Source organism: Carcharodon carcharias, chromosome 8 (assembly GCF_017639515.1).
Source record: "Carcharodon carcharias isolate sCarCar2 chromosome 8, sCarCar2.pri, whole genome shotgun sequence".
NCBI classification, from domain to species: domain Eukaryota; kingdom Metazoa; phylum Chordata; class Chondrichthyes; order Lamniformes; family Lamnidae; genus Carcharodon; species Carcharodon carcharias.
Genome location: NC_054474.1, coordinates 103,309,093 through 103,327,245, shown reverse-complemented (window position 1 = coordinate 103,327,245; position 18,153 = coordinate 103,309,093).

The following is an 18,153-nucleotide window of genomic DNA, read 5'->3' as shown; positions in this document are numbered from 1 at the left end:
TAAAGAAAATTTCCTTCTGAGCATTGAATTAATTCCCTAAGAAATACTGCAATTTGGAAGAGCGGAGCCATTTGATCCAACCTTGGACGACATTGTGGGGGAGGAGAAGAGGCACCCGATCCTTCTGTCCACGTGTGGGAGTAAAACATATGGATTAATTCAAAACCTGTTGGTGCCCAGTGCCCCAGACTCCAAAAGTATTGATGATTTAATGACCTCGTAAGTAATCATTACCAGCCCAAGTCGACTGTGACCATACAAAGGTTTAAATGCAACTCAAGAGTCAGAGCAGTAGGGCAGACAGTTGCTTCTCATGTAGCAAGTCTGAAGCTACTGTAAATACTGTGAGTTCACTACTTCAATCAATTATATGCTTAGAGATAGGTTGGTGTGCAGTATAAATGAAAATGCTATCCAGAGGAGATTGTTGGCTGAAACAAATCTAGATTTTCCGAAGGCGTTGAAAATCGCTCTTGCATTGGAAGGTGCAGTGCGAGACTCAGAAGCCATTCAAGGAGTGAAAAATGGCGCTGTCCTCCATGTTGGGCAGGGAGCTTCAGCCAAAAAGAGCGTGAAAGTGCAGAGCTTTGTTCCGAAGCGGGGAGGAGCCACCGCTAGCAGACAAATTAAAAAGGAAATCTCAGCAGCAAAAGAATGGCATCATACTAACATAAATGAAAGTAGACAGCCCTGTAATGAAACATAATTTAAAAAGATTGAATGTTTCTTCTGCCATCGATGTGGACACCTCATGAGAAACTGTAAAGACAGAATCAGGCAGACTGTCAGGCAAAGGCAAGAATCCAATGAAATAAACAGTGTTGAAAAGTCTGAACTAATAGACGCTGATATATATTCGCTAAATAATTTAAAGGTAGGAAGAATGGAGCCTACCTATGTAACCTTGACAGTGAATGAGAAGCCTGTCAGACTGGAGGTGGATACTGGTGCAGCTACTACGGTGATTGGAGAACACACTTTTCAATACTTGAATCATGGAGAACGTAAGCTGAATTTAGAAGAAACTGTTGAAAAATTAAAGGAGAAAGCATACAAGTCAAGGGCGTATGTAAAGTCTCAGTAAACTGTAAAGGTCAAACAGTGAGATTACCCTTGATGGTCGTAGAAGGCAAGGGATCTAGAGTCCTTGGACAAAACTTGCTGCAAGAAATTAAATTTGAATGGAATGAAATCTTCCAACTAAGAACTAATGGACTTTCACAGCTACTACAGAAATATGCCTCAGTTTTCAAGGAAGAATTTGAAAAAATTGAAGGGCTATAAGTAAAAATTCATGTAGATCCTGAGGCAGCACCAAGATTCATGAAGGCAAGAACAGTACCTTATGCAATGTGGGATGAGGTAGAAACAGAACTGGACCGATAATAAAAGCTGGGAGTGATACAACCAGTACAATTTTCAGAGTGGATAGTTCCAATTGTACCTGTTCTCAAATCTGACCAAAGCATTAGAATATGTGGAGACTATAAATTTACAGTCAATTACAAAATTGGATAGACACCCCATACCTAAAATTGAAGATTTATACACTAAATTAGCAGGTGGAAAGGCTTACACGAAGTTAGATTTGAGTCATGCCTACCAGCAATTGGAATGAGAGCAGGCATCCCAAAAGTTTGGCATCATAAATATACATAAGGGATTGGATCAATATACCCGTTTACCAATTGGCATATCTTTGCTTGTGCAATATTCCAAAGAACCACGGAAAGTTTGGAGTTGTAGTTTATCTCAATGATATTCTCATGACTGGACTCACAAAAAAAAGAACATTTGATGAACCTGGAGAAGTTCTGAAACGTTTTTCGCAGGCTGGAGTGAGATTGAGAAAGGAAAAGTGCACATTCCAGGCAAAAGAGTTAACTTACCTCAATCACAAGGTCGATTCACAAGGCCTACATCCAGTTGAAGAAAAAGTGAAAATGATTAAAGAAGCTGCAGAATCAAAGAATACATCCAAATTGAAATCATTTTTGGGGATGATTAACTACCATGGACTCTTCTGGCCTAATCTATTGACAGAATTGGTACCATTATATTGTTTGCGTAAGAAAAATCAGAGAACCTCATGGCAAACACCACAAGAAGAAGCTTTCAAAAAAGTTAAAAAGTTGTTATAGTCATCTACACTTCTAGTACATTTTGATCCAAAGAAAGAGTTGATATTAACGTGTGATGCATCAGCTAATGGAGTAGGAGCGGTGCTTTTTCATCGAATGCAGATGGTTCAGAAAGACCTATAAGTTATGTGTCAAGAACACTTAGTACTGTAGAGAAAAAATACTCACAAATTGAAGAAGGAGGCCTGGTGATCATTTTCAGTGTTAAAAAGTTTCATCAATATGTGCAAGATAGTCACTTTACTATCATAACAGACCACAAGCCATTATCAGGACTATTTGGTGAAGATAAGGCTTATAACCCCTATAGCCTCAGCAAGAGTAGAAAGATGGGCATTGATCTTGGCAGTGGATGAGAATACTTTTATTCATAGACTCGGAAGTCAAATTGCAAATGCAGACGCACTCAGTTGTGTGCCCTTGCAGGTAAAAGATGAAGATGTTCCTCAGGAACATGTCTTATTATTTAACTTCCTGGACTGATCATCGATATGTATCAAACAAATTAAAGATTGGATGAATTGTGACCCAGTCTTATCCAAAGTGAGAAACCAAGTCCTTTCTGGTTGGTCAAAAGCATAAGGATCCGATGAAATGAAACCTTATTTCCAGAGAAAATACGAGATACCTAGCCAAGGAGGTATATTATTGTGGGGAGCTTGTGTAATTGTTTCTCCCAGAGGATGAAAGCCATTGTTATCTGAACTTCACAGTGCACATCCTGGAATTTCTAAGATGAAGGCAATAGCACGTAGCTATATTCGTGGCTGGGAATGGATGGAGAGATAGAAAACCTAGTAAAAAGTTGTATGCAGTGTCAAAAAGTACAAAAATTACTGCAACAGCCCCATTACACCCCTGGGAATGGCCAGGAAGACAATGGGTACATGAACACATCGATTACGTGGGCCTTTTTATGGGAACAATGTTGCTCCTCATAATAGACACGCATTCAAAATGCATGGATATATACGAAGTAAGGTCACCCACATCTTCAGATAAGCTATGACAAAGCTTTGCTATAAATGGAATACCTGAAGTGTTAGTATCAGATAATGGAACAGTATTCACAAGTGCTGAATTTAACCAATTTACAAGCCTCAATGGTACTGTTGATGTGAAAATATCTCCAGACCATCCTTCTTCAAATGGACTTGCTGAGAGAGCAGTTCAGACGTTTAAATCTGGTACAAAGAAATTGTCTAGAGATTCAATAGCAACTAAATTAGCACGATTTCTATTCCACTATTGAATCACCCCTCATTCGACAACAGGTGTCACACCTGCTGAACTGTTCATGAAATGCCATCTCTGGTCAAGACTGAACCTAATTATGCTAAAGTTTGAAGGGGGGGGGTGAAGGTAGAAAGAAGAAAGGAAAATCAGAAAATGGAACATGATTGTCACAGTCGGAATAGAACATTTAATGTAGGAGAGAAGGAAGTGTGAAAAATTTTAGAAAAGACCAGCATGGTTGTTTGGTGAAATAAGTGCTGTAACAGGACCTCATTCCTACCATGCGAAAGTTGAAGATCGCATAATAAGAAGACATGTGGATCACATACGTAGTGGAGAAGCCAAATATCCAGAAGTGATTCCATCAGTACTCAAGGCTGAATCAACATTTCCTGTTGAAAGAACTCAACCAAGTACAAATGTATTTGAAGGGCCGACTGTACCTGAAAGAGTAGAAGAAACACATTTACAGGTACCTGCCGTAGAACCTAAAGCTCAGACGACTTCAGTAAGGGAGACTCCAAAGCAAATTTCAGAAACTGTAGAATTGAGATGTTACACATGCATAAGGAAACCCCCAGAGAGACTGAATTTGTAAATCATTGAACTGTGTAAATAACTTGATGTCTTGAAAAATTGTGAAATATATTTTTCAGTAAAGGGGGAGAGATGTATAACCTGAGATGTAATATACTTTTAAGACAAGTATTGTAAGGTAAGGTCAGATGATCTTATTGTCCAATAGCAGAGTAGCACGGGCTACCTCTATGTGGGAGAGTCTTGAGTTAGTCACTGATGAGTGAAGACAGAGTTTTGTGTTGTGACACACAAGTATAGTTGTAGAGTTAGTTTGTAAATAAACAGCATGTGTTTATTGTAACAACTATCTCCAGATGTTCTCTATCTCTGTACTGACTCAGTCACCCTAACAAAGTGTGCAACCCGATCCTTTAGCCCCAGCAAACCAAGGACATTGGATTCAACAAGAAGTCAGGAAAATTCCTGGCTTGGCCCACCTTGGGAATGAGTGCCCACAAAGGCAGGATCTTCATTGCCGGACGGGGAGGATATGGGCTGAAGTTGGGCCAACCAGCTCAGGAAAGAAGTCAGTGGCAGCCACAGGGACTGCCAGATGTGGATGCCAGCTGTTTAAAAGGCCTCCCTTGGTGCTGTGGGACTTCACCCCATTATGTATGCCTGGCTGAGAGCCCAGATATCCATTACTGTTGATGAAACACTTGAGCCCCAGAGAAAACATTGCTTGATTGACAGATCTGGCTCTCTGATCGCTGCAGTTAATTTCACAATGTTTATTTACACAAGGTTAAATGGTTTCAAAGACTTGTGGTTTCTGTTATTGATACTTTAAAAGGTTTGACAATTAACACTTTTATTGCCCTGTACTGAAATGACTTTTTTAAAAACATAGTGGAAAGTAATGAATGAATTACTCTTTTAAAGCTTTTTGTTACAGATCCTACTGTCACGAGAAAGTTAATTGGTTCTATTAACCAATGGACATGGAAGTGCCATAGCTTGAAATGGGGGGCATGTGAAACCATGAAAGGTGGATGGAGGAGCATAGCATTGTATCAAGGAAGAGATACCATGGGGTGGGTGGCAGGCATAGCTGAGCAATGGTGGCATGAGGGGTCATGGGCGTGGGTGGCGGGGCATAGCTTAGCAAAGGCAGCATGAGGGGTAATGGAAGTGGGTGACAGGCATAGCTTAGCAAAGGAAGTATGAGAGACCATGAGGGTGGGTGGCGGGCATAGCTTATCAAAGAAGACATGAGAGACCATGGGGATAGGTTGAGGGGCATGGCATGGCATGGGGTGTGGGTGGAGGGGTATAGTTTGGCATAGGCGGCATGAGGGACCATTGAATGTGGGTAAGGAGCCTTACCATGGCACGGACGGTGCATGAGGAGGACCTTTTGAACTCATCTTTTGAAAGGTCTCCTTGCAGACTAGGGTTCACAGCTTCTCTGAGGGGCCAAGAACCACAACTCTTTAAAACTCTGGCCCGACTGCATGAAAATTGCAGAACAGTAGGAAATGACTATCTCCAAATGGAACCAGCCAGTCTGGGAATGCCAAATGCGGGCTTTTGATGGGACCCAGCCACACCCTTTAAAAGCACTCTTGAAATCAGACAGATCAGGAATGGGGTCAGGACCAGTCCACCATTGTTAAAATGCTCCTGAGTCATCCCAATTTCGTGAAAATTCAGGCATAAACACAATGGGCTGGAATCTGCTGGAAAAATAACACTTTGTTTAGTTTGCTTGCCATTATCAATACATATGCTACAAATTCTGGCAAGAAAGAACTAGCTGTAATTAACCATAAATTGCTGGAAAGTTTGTGGTGTTTTGCTGTGGGCCTCACACAAACAGCATCAACCTCTCTGTAAAGAATTGCTGCATTAATTACACATTAATTACCTATTTAGTGCACAACAGAAAGTTTGAGCTGGTCTGCTAACAACTTAAGTACCATTTTCATGAGGAGTTTCCTGTTCCTGCACACACCCAGGCTCCAGCCATATTGGTCTGAAAAGGTCTGACCTGTAGGGGGTGGTGGTGTGTGTGTCAGCTTCACCTCTGACTTCTGAGTGATTCGAATTGCTCCCACTCCCTGGGTTCTAGACCTTGGACTTATTTGGGAGTTGTGACAAAGTGCAGTAGACAACTGGTTTTGGTGCAAGAAGAAAACTGAGTTTATTGAAGTCACAAATGAACTTATAGCATTAGGATTACACTGAGATTATACAGACCTATAAAGTACACTTAGTTAAAGATGGGGAACACACGGCATAACAAGGGAAAATCACGCTACTAATCCCCTTACCCTTGTCTCACCCCCAAACCCTAACTAAATTGAACTAGGAGAGGTCAGGGGTCATGCTCACCAACCAGGGTTTCTTGACAGTTCGAAATCCAGCCAGGTAAGCCGGTTGCAATTTTGGGGTACGCTCTTTGTGTCCTCTGGGGCCTGCTGTCCCCACGTGGTCCAGGTCTGCAGAATCTGCGAAGTTTCTTCAGTTAGGTGGAGGGCACAGTAGTGGGTGGTCGATCTTCGTGGAGGGCTGTGGTTGCGACCTTGTTGTCTTCAGTTGAGCCTGCCACCCTATGCCCCTCGCTGTGATGTTGCCGGTGGGCCTGCAAACCTCCAGATCTCCTCCATGCTTGGCTCAGCTCCCTGCTTAAACTCGACTTCAACCGCTCCCAACTGCTCACTGCCCTGTGTCAGCTTTCAAAACTGCTCACCCTTCTGTGCCAGCTTCCCCCTCGTCACTCCTGGCTCAGTTATACTGTTTTTTTCGAATTTCTTATCTGAAACCAAATCAAGGTTAGTTCTTTGTCTAATTTGGGCTTCTTCAGGTGATTGTTGTCGTGTTGTTTTTAATGGGCTCGCATGATGTTTATCATTGTCTTCCTGCCCGCGTAACTAGTCTTGAACTGAAAGCCATTGTATATGTGGAGTATTGATAGGTTTGCATAATTGCATTAATTGTTGTCTCCCTGCCTTAGTAGTTAGTAGTGATTATTTATGCAAGATTTTGATGGGCTTCAGTTTTGTGTAAGATGAAGTCTTTCTCTGGGTTGATTGTTTTAAAGGGAAGAATGTATATTCTGTCTCGTCTCGTTGTCTGGTTTCAGGTAAAAGTCCAAAAGTCATATCTTTGTTGATGATATGAAAAATGTGGGAATTTTGAAAACCCTTCAACCTTAGATGATCTCGCAGCTAAGCAGACTCAGGCCTAGTTAGTACTTGAATTGGAAAATGCCTGGGAATACAAAGTGCTGGAGGATTTAGTGGGGAGGTGGTGGCATAGTGGTATTGTCACTGGACTAGTAATCCAGAGACCCAGGGTAATGCTCTACGGGAAAAAAACAAAAATACCTGGAAAAACTCAGCAGGTCTGTCAGCATCTGCGGAGAGGGATACAGCTGATGTTTCAAGTCCGTATGACCCTTCATCAGAACTAAGAAATATAGAAATGGGGTGAAATATAAGCTGGTAGAGGGGGGTGGGACAGGTAGAGCTCAATAGGGGGCCAGTAATAGATGGAGGCCAAGAACAGACTGCCAAAGATGTCATAGACAAAAGGACAGAGGGATGTTGACGATGGTGATATTATCTAAGGATTGTGCTAATGGGGACATTAAGGGTAGCAAGCAGGACAAGCTGGTGGCAGATGGCCCTAGTAGGGGTGGAGGTGGGAGGGGGTGGGGGGGGAGCGGAGAAGGGTCGAAATGGGCTAAAAGATGGAGATGAAACAATAGATCGAAATAAATTTAAAAATAGGTGGGAAAAGAAAAATATATATTTTTTAAAATTATAAATTATTTGAAAAAGGGGGATCGGAAATGGGGTGGGGATAGAGAAGAGAGTTCATGATCTGAAATTGTTGAACTCAATATTAAGTCCGGAAGTGCCTAGTCGGAAGATGACGTGCTATTCTTCCAGTTTGTGTTGAGCTTCACTGGAACATTGCAGCAGGCCAAGGACGGACATGTGGGCATAAGAGCAGCGGGGTGTGTTGAAATGGCAAGTGACAGGGAGGTCTGGGTCATGCTTGCGGACAGACCAAAGATGTTCTGCAAAGCAGTCACCCACTCTGCGTTTGGTCTCTCCAATGTAGAGGAGGCCGCATTGGGAGCAGTGAATGCAGTAGACTTGAGGGAAGTGCAAGTGAAGCGCTGCTTCACTTCAAAGGAGTGTTTGGGCCCTTGGATGGTGAAGAGGGTAGAAGTAAAGGTGCAGGTGTTGCACCTTCTGCGGTTGCATGGGAAGGTGCCGTGGGAGGGGGTTGAGGTGTAGAGGGTGATACAGGAGTGGACCAGGGTGTCCCAGAGGGAACGATCCCTGCGGAAAGCCGCCGGGGGGGTGTCACAGATGCATCTGCCCATGATGGTATCGGTAGGAGTGACCACCACACAGTCCTTGTGGAGACGAAGTCCAGTCTTCACTTTGAGGATTTCCTCCATCGTGTTGTGTGGCACTATCATGCTAAATAGGATAGATTCAGACAGACTTAGTAAGATTTGTTTTGTAGGCAGAACGTGTTTTTGGCTTGATGGCAGCATCCTAATAGTGGCAAACACCACTCATGTTACATTGCATAATAACAGTGTGAAATGGCTAGCTTCACCTGTTATTTAAATAGACATTTTGCCAAGGGTTTTCATCCTGAACTCAGCAGGACAATTGTATGAATACCAGTGTCAGGGGAAGCAACAACTTTATGAGAAGGGAGTGTTGATTGGTTGGCAAATGGACTCTGATTGGTAGAGGCATTGCCGTGGAGAATGCACCAGTTAATGGTGATTGTCAGTTAATTGCCAAGCATTGTTTGAAATTTAAACCAGGCAGCTTGATTTGATTGGTCAAGGCATTGCCCTGAGGAATGAGCCAGCAAATGGCTATCACTTATCTTGTTCTGCTGAAACAGGTGCTCCTTTCTTGAATGGAGGTGTTACATTTGTGGTTTTCCAATTTGCTGGGACCTTTCTAGAATCTAGGGAATTTTGGGAAGATTACTGGCAGTTATTGCCCATTCTTAGTTGTTTGCTAGGCCACTTCAGAGTACAATTACAAGTCAACCCTGCTGCTTGGGGACTGGTATGGCAAGCAGGCAAGGCCACATAAGGACAGCAAATGTCTTTCCCTGAAGGACATTATTGAACTGATTGGGTTTTTTGAACAATCTGACAGCTTCACGGTCTCTTTTACTGATTTCAGCTTTTTATTCAAGTTGAATTCAAAGTTGCAAACTGCCAGGTTGGGATTGGAACTCACTTCCTCTGAATCAGTAACATAACCACAACACTAACATGCCCCTGTTGCTAAGATGCGCTCTGCTTGGTATTTTGTACAATGAAGTTGTGGTTGCTTTTGCTGTCTTGATACATGGTTTTCAGCAGTGCGTCATGTTAGATGAAGCTTTGTGAACTTTTTTTTGATGTAGGTCGGAGAAAAGAATTTTCTCCTCAGGTCTTTTCTTTCACAATTGGAGAGATTTTTATAGATCTGTTGTGGCAGGAGCTTGTTCTTTCACCAAGCCCAAAGTTCTTGTAGCAAATGGGCCCATGAATTGTGTCTCAACCAGTAGGCGATGAGAGATATCGGTGTTAACAACTGCAGTCATGTTACTGAAGTGTAGTGGCGGCAACTTTATTTAAACGCACAGGAAAATATTGCCTCATGTTAGGGAGGAAGAGGGAGGAAATGTTTATTTGTAGAATATGAGGCAGATTAACAAAACATTAGGAAACCCCAAAGTCCTCCTTTCTAAAGTTAATCTTACGTATAGGTATTGCACTCTAAGATAAATTGCTCGTTGATTCATTAATCTAATATTCTTCTAACTAGGAAAAATCCCATGGCATTGTTCATGGAAATCTTCAGGTTATATTTTAGTAGCCAAGCAGAAACAGAAATGCGGCTTCTGGCCTCACAAAAAAAAACTCCAGCCCACTGCCAATGTGTTTGTGACCCCCACTGGGGTTGTCTCTCTTCCCCACACCCACCGGCCCACCCACCATTCCACAAGACATGCCATACTACCAACTGTTTCCCTGTCTTCCTAACTGGTGAGCTACATCAATTTGACACCCACACATTGGTAGGATCAGGGTGGAGCTCAAAGCTGAATTTAGCCTGGAACCTCATCCCATCACAGATGAGGGCACAGAGTGGCTATTTCACCAACTTTATGCCTGTGGTTGGATTTTCCCCCAGGCTGAGGTGAGATTGCAACCTTTTCAGCAGCTTTCCACTAGTCTTTACTGAACTATATTTTCAGAATCAGTGTGATTAAAGTCCTTATGATCCATTTGGAATGACTTATTGAACAATGATCATGATCTAATGAATATAATATGTGATGTGCCTCAGGTGGAACTTGTAATTATAAACTGATGTACAGCAGCGTGAGATGTGAGCTCGATATCTGGGTATTACCACCTGCATGTAAGAATTACATTACTGAAAGACACCAAGAGGAAACCAGGGGTTATCACACCTTGAGATTAAAGAGAAGAATAAATTAGGAATGGTCTTTCCCTCCATCTGGAAATTCTGAGCAAGACTGCAGTAATAACCAGAACGAATGAGAAGGGGAAGCTAAAAAAATCTCTTCATATGAAGGGCTGTGAAAATGCGGACTACAGTGTCCCAGAAAGCTAAAGGTGCAGAATCAATTCAAATGTTGAAAGGGCGATAACTACTAACTTAACTGGAAAGTAGGATAGGAATAGGTACAGGAGTGGACCATTCTTCCTCTCGAGCCTGCTTTGCCATTCAATTAGATCAAGGCTGATCTGTATTCAGGCAATTGGCAAAAGACCTAGTAGGGAGGTGAGAATTTATTTTATACTGCGAGTTATCATGATCTGGAAAGCTCTGCCTGAAAGGACAGTGGAAGTAAACACAATAATAACTTTCAAAAGGGAATTGGATAAATTCTTGAAAAAGAAAAAAAGTGCAGGAGTCCAGTGTATGAGCAGGAGACTAATTGGCTAGCTCATTCAAGGAGGCAGGCAAGATGAGCCAAATGGCCTCCTTCTGTACTACAAGATCCTATGACTGGAAGTGGAATCATGTTCGGATAATGAAATGCTGCAGTATAGTATAGTTTCCTGGAATATTATTTCCATGATGAGAAGCATTGACCCACCAGAGCTCCATTTCCCTTGCTACCCTGACCGGACAAACAGCGATCATCCGCTGTCTCGAAAACTCTAAATATCCCTGCATTAGCAGCCTTTGTAAGGAGACAATGCTGGACATTAATGACTATGGAGAAATGGCAGAGGACGTGTAAAGGTAAAAAGCTGTTAAGCATAGTAAAATAATAGGGAAGGCTGAATGGTCCAATTCCTGCTCCTTTAGAACTATTCATTTTTGAATTCTAAAAATGCTTCTCATCGAGGGGATAATCTTCAAGGCAACTTTACTGCAGCATCGCACTATTTTGGTATGATTCCACTTCTAATCTTAGAACCAGCAAGTAATTAAGAAAGCTAATAGAATGTTATCATTTATAGCGAGGGGAATTGAACATAAAAGTAGGGAGGTTAATGCTTCAGTTGTACAGGGCACTAGTGAGACCACATTTGGAGTACTGTGTACAGTATTGGTCACCTCCTTTAAGGAAGGAGGTAAATACGTTGGAAGTAGTTCAGAGAAGGTTTACCAGACTAATACCTGGAATGGGTAGGTTGTCTTATGAGGATAGGTTGGACAGACTAGACTTGTATCATCTGGAGTTAGGAGAGTAAGAGGGGTTAATTGAGGGGTCTTAACACAGTGGATGTGGAAAGGATGTCTCCTCTTGTGGAAGAATCTAGAACTAGGGGTCACTGTTTAAGAATAAGGTGTTGCCCATTTAAAACAGGGATAAGGTGCAATTTTTTCACTCAGAGGGTCATGAGTCTTTGGAACTCTCTTCCTGAAAAGTTGGTGGAAGCAGAGTCTTTGAATATTTTTAAGGCAGAGGTGGATAGATTCTTGGTAAGCAAGGAGGTGATAGGTTATCGGCAGTAGGTGGGATGCAGATTTCAGATTGCTATCAGATCAGGCATGATCTTATTAAATGACAGAACAGGCTTGAGGGGCTGAATGACCTACTCCTCCTTGTTCATATGTTACAGCACAGAAGGAAGCCATCCAATCCATTGTGCCTGCGCTGGATCTTTGCTAGAACTGTCAATTAGTCCCTCTCTCATGTTATTATCCTGTACTCCTGAACTTTTTCCCCTTTTCAAGTATATATTGAATTCTCTTTTCAAAGTTATTAGTGAATCAGCTTCCACTTTCAGGCAGTGCATCCAGATCATAACAACTCACCGTATGGAAAGAAATTCTCTTCATCTCATTACCAGTTCCTTTGTCAATGGTGTTAAACATGCATCCTCTGATTCCCAGTGCTGCTGCCAGTCCACTCAATATGCTGGGTGAGACAAAGAGATTTGACTTTTAGGCAGAAGGGATAGGGAGAGGCCATACAGACTTAATGGCACAGTTCTAAAGCGTGTGCAGGAACAGGGGAACCTGGGGTTCATGTGCGTGGATTTTTGGCTGGATATATTGAGAGGGTGATTAGCAAAACTTATGGGTTCTTGGGCTTCACAAATATAAGCAATGAGTACAAAAGTCAAGATGTTATGCTGAAGCTTTATGAAGCTCTGGTTAAGACCCGACTAAATTATTGTGTCTAGTTCTGGTCACCACACTTTAGGAAGAATGTGAGGGTCCTTCAGAGAGTGTGGAGGAGATTAACCAGAATGGGTCCAGGGATGAGGGAATTTAATTACAAGGTTAGGTTGGAGAAGCTGGGGTTGTTCTCCTTGGAGCAAAGGAGATTTAGGTGAGATATGATCGAACTGTACAAGATTATGACAGGTTTGGATAAGGTAGACAAGGAAAAGCTGTTCCCATTAGCTGAAGGGACACCGATTTAAGGTTTTGGGCAAGAAATGCAGGGAGAATGGGAGGAAGAACTTTTTTACACAGCAAGTGGTAATGACTAGGAATTCGCTGCCCACAAGGATGGTGAAAGCAGAAATGATCAACAATTTCAAAAGGAAATTAGATGGGGACTTGAAGGAAATAAACTTGCATGGCTACAAGGATCGAGCGGGCGAGTGGGGCTGACTGAATTGCTCCATAGAGAGCCAGCATGGACTTGATGGGCTGAATGGCCTCCTTCTGTGCCATAAATGCCTCTATGATCCTAAGAGATTTAATCAAAGAAACGGAGCTGGGAGGAGATTCAGTACTTGGCAAAATAGGCTTGTTGAGTGGTATATATCAGGGAGCTGATGAATAATTTGAGAGATTCCATGAGCGTCAATGATAGTGAATAAATATACTTGTAGCCATGCAAGTGTTAAGCACTCTGAGAGATTGTATTTTGGAGTTTTCAGGGGTAGAGACAGTGAAAACACTGAGTACATTGTGTAGGGCTTTGAGAAACTGTGCGATGGTAAAAATGGTGCTGAGAGAGTGGATAAGTTAGACAAGAGAGGGATCAGCGCAAAGTTGCACTGCAGCATGGATACCTTTGAAGACTAGCTACTTTAACCATCACCAAATTATTAAAACTGGAAGCTCATTAACTAAAAATTATGTGAATTAAAAAAATGATCATTGTTTTGATAAAGCAGGAAGCACATTTAAGGAAAACTACTGTTTAAGATACAAACGCGTGCTTTGCTCACCTTACATGTTACATTTCAGTTTGATAATAGCATGGTTAATGGTGGCTGTACCTCATTAAGATGATATTTGCTCTGAATGAAACCTGTTAGCAGTTATACAGTACACTGCTTATTCTGCCCACGAGTATCAATAGTGATGCATAACTGTAGTTGTAACTATGCTTCTGAAGTTTCAGGGTTATGTGAGCTTGGGGTAACTCGTACACTTTTCAATTACAGCTAGCCTGGACTCAAATGCAGGGATACTGCTCACAAAAATTGGATTTCCCCTGCAACTACAAGCAAGGAATCTGCTGAAGTGCAGAGATCTGGGGCTGAAGTCAGTGTATCAAAATGCTCTGAAGAAGAGTCATATGGATTTGAACATTAACTCTGATTCTCTCTCCACAGATGCTGCCAGACTTGCTGAGTTTTCCATCATTTTCTGATTTTATTTTAGATTTCTAGCATCTGCAGTATTTTGCTTTTATCAAAATGCTTCACTGATCTGAAATGACTGAAATGAAACATATGTGCCCAACTGCACTGCAGCCTTCATTGACTCTGCAATTTCCCAGGTGTATCCTATTTGAATATTATCGTTTTTCTTTTATACCACATACAGCTGCCTGTGGTTAAACAGCTGCAAAGTAGACTTGATGGTTCTACTGAATTATGCTGGAGCCATGTTGACCTTAGGCTGTGGTTTCAAGATGTCAGCTGTGGCTCAGTGATAGTACTCTCACCTCAAGAGTTAGGCGGTCATAGGTCAAGTCCCATTCCAGAGATCTGAGCACAAATTCTAGGGTGACACTTTAGTGGATGACTCAAGAATGCTGGACTCCTTGAATTGCCTTTTTTTTGGGTTACTCATTAAACCAAGCCCCTCTACACTTTGAATCAAATGATTCCATGACACTATTTCAAACAAGAACAGGGAGTTCTCCCTACTTTCCTGTTTTAAGTGTATATTAATTGGCTATTTAATTGTATTCAGTTGCTGGACAAGAATTGGGGATGCATATCTATGGTTGTCCATTTGGAGGTGTACACTATGTAATAGTGTCTCTGTAAATAAAAGCTTGCAATGATATCAAGACTAAATTCTAATTCTCTCCTTCACCACATAGTTGTCTGAGTTCTTACATCCCAAGCAGCATTTATTCCTTAAGCAATATCATTAAAACCAGATCATGTGGTCATTAACTTGTTGCTGTGGTGTGATCTTGCTGTGAACAAATTGGCTGCCACACTTCTATGGTAACAGTGACTATACTTCAAAAAGTACTTTGTTGATTGTAATGTACTTTGGGACGTCCTGGGGTCATAAAAGCTGCTTTATCAACACAATCACTTTCTGTGATTCTATCAGATGCATATATATACATATGTACATGTGAGTTAGGAGAAGTAAGCCACTCAACCCCTCGAGCCTGCTCCGCCATTCAATAAGATCATGGCTGATTTGAATGTAACCTCAACCCCACATTTCTGCTTGCCCCTCATAACTTTTCACCCCCTTGTTAATCAAGAATTATCTGCCTCTGCCTTAAAATATTCAAAGACTCTGCTTCTACTGCCTTTTGAGGAAAAGAGTTCCAAAGACTCACAACCCTCTGAGAGAGAAAATTTCTTCTCATCTCTGTCTTAAATGGGTGGCCCCTTATTTTTATTCAGTGACCCCTAGTTCTAGATTTTCCCACAAGAGGAAACATCCTCTCCACATCCTTCCTGTCAAGACCCCTCAGGATCTTAAAAGTTTCAATTAAGTCAGCTCTTACTCTTCTAAGTTCCAGTGGATACAAGCCTAACCTGTCCAACCTGTCCTCATAAGACAACTTGCTCATTCCTGGTATTAGTCTAGTGAACTTTCTCTGAACTGCTTCTAACACATTTACATCATTCTTTAAATAAGGGGACCAGTACTGTACACAGTACTCCAGGTGTGGTCTCACCAGAGCCCTTTATAACTGAAGCATAACCTCCCTACTCAATTGTAATCAATTTCCCTAACAATAAATGATAACATTCTATTAGCTTTCCTAATTACTTGCTGTACCTGCATACTAGCCTTTTGTGATTCATGCACTAGGACACCCAGATCCCTCTGAATCTCAGGGCTCTGCAATCTCTCACCATTTAGGTAATAAGTTTCCTTTCTATTCTTCCTGTCAAAATGAATGATTTCACATTTGTCCACTTTATACTCCGTTTGCCAGATCTTTGCTCACTCATTTAACCTATATATGTCACTTTGTAGCCTTCTTAAATCCTCTTCACAATTTACATTCCTACCTACCTTTGTGTCATCAGAAATTTAGCCCAATTCCTTCAGTCCCTTCATCCAAGTCATTCATATAAATTGTAAAAAATTGAGGCCCCAGCACTGATCCGTGTGGCACACCGCTTGTCACATACTGCCAACCAGAAAAAGACACATTTATGCCAACTCTCTGCTTTCTGTTAGCTAGCCAACCTTCTATCAATGCCAACATGTTATCCCCGGCACCATGAGCTTTTATTTTCTGCAATAACCTTTGATGTGGCACCTTATCAAATGCCTTCTGGAAATCTAAGTATATTACATCCACCGATTCCCCTTTATCCACAGCACATGTGACTTCTTCAAAGAACTCCAATAATTAGTTAAACATGATTTCCCTTTTACAAAACCATGTTGACTCTGTCTGATTGCCTTGAATTATTTCAAGTGCCCTCCCATGACATCTGTAATAATAGCTTCTAACATTTTCCCTATGACAGATGTTAGGCTAACTGGCCGATAGTTTCCTGCTTTCTGTCTCCCTTCCTTTTTTGAATAAAGGAGTTGTATTGCTATTTTCAAATCTAATAGAACCTTCCCCGAAACTAGGGAATTTTGGAAAATTAAAACCAGTGCATCAACTATCTTACTAGCCACTTCTTTCAAGACCTTAGGGTGAAGTCCATCCTGACCTGGGGATTTGTCAGCCTGCAGCCCCAACAATTTGCTCAGTACCGCTTCCCTGGTGATTGTAATTTTCCCGAGTTCTCCCTCCCTTCTATTTCCTGAGTTACAGCTACTTCTGGGAAGTCACTTGTGTCCATTCCAGTGAAGACCAAAGCAAAGTACCTGTTTAATTCATCCGCCATCTCTCTACTTTCCATTATCAATTCCCCAGATGCACACTCTCTATAGGATCAATGATTACTTTGTTAACTCTTCTTAATTAAATATCTATAGAAAATCTTATTATCTGTCTTTATATTACTTGCAAGTTTCCTTTTTATTCCTTTACAGGATGCGGGCATCACAGGCTAGATCAGCATTTATTGCCCATCCCTAACTGCCCTTGAGAAGGTGATGGTGAGCTGCCTTCTTGAATTGCTGCAGTCCATCTGATGTAGGTACACCCACAGTCCTGTTAGGGAGGGAGTTCCAGGATTTTGACCCAGTGACAATGAAGGAACGGCGATATAGTTCCAAGTCAGGATGGTGAGTGGCTTGGAAGGGGAACTTCCAGGTGGGGATGATCCCATGTGTCTGCTGCCCTCGTCCTTCTAGATGATAGCAGTCGTGGGTTTGGAAGGTGCTGCCTAAGGACCCTTGGTGAGTTCCTGCAGTGCCTCTTGTAGATGGTAGATGCTGCTGCCACTGTTCGTCGACAGTGGAGGGATTGAATTTTTGTGGAAGGGGTGCCAATCAAGCAGGCTTCTTTGTCCTGGATGGTGTCGAGCTTCTTGAGTATTGTTGGAGCTGCACTCATCCAGGCAAGTGGAGAGTATTCCATCACACTCCTGACTTGTGCTTTGCAGATGGTGGACAGGCTTTGGGGAGTCAGGAAGTGAATTACTTGCTGCAGGGTTCTTAGCCTCTGACTTGCTCTTGTAGCCCAGTATTTATATGGCTGGTCCAGTTCAGTTTTTGGTCAATGGTAGCCCCCAGGATGTTGCTAGTGAGGGATTCAGTGATGATAATGCCACGAAAATCAAGGGAAGACATTCTGTCTTGTTGGAGATGGTCATTGCCTGGCACTTGTGTGGCACAAACATTACCTGCCACTTGTCAGCCCATGCCAGGTCTTGTCTAAGTCTTGTTGCATTTGGACATGGACTGCTTCAATATCTGAGGAGTTACGAATGGTGCTTAACATTGTGCAATCATCAGTGAACAACCCATTTATGATGGAAGGAAAGTCATTGATGAAGCAGCTAAAAATGGTTGGGGGCCACTGCAGAGGAACTTCTGCAGTCAGATCCTGGAACTGAGATGATTGGCCTCCAACAACCACACCATCTTCCTTTACTCAAGGTATGACTCCAACCAGCAGAGAGTTCTCCCCCTGATTCCCATTGAGTCGAGTTTTGCTTGGGCTCCTTGATGCCACACTCGGTCAAATGCTGCCTTGATATCAAGGACAGTCACTCTCCTCTCAACTCTGGAGATCAGTTCTTTTATCCATGTTTGAACCAAGGCTGTAATGAGGTTAGGAGTTGAATGACCTTGGTGGAACCCAGATTTATTATCAGTAAGCAGGTTGTTGCTAAGCAAATGCTGCTTGATAGCACTGTTGATGACCCCAGCCT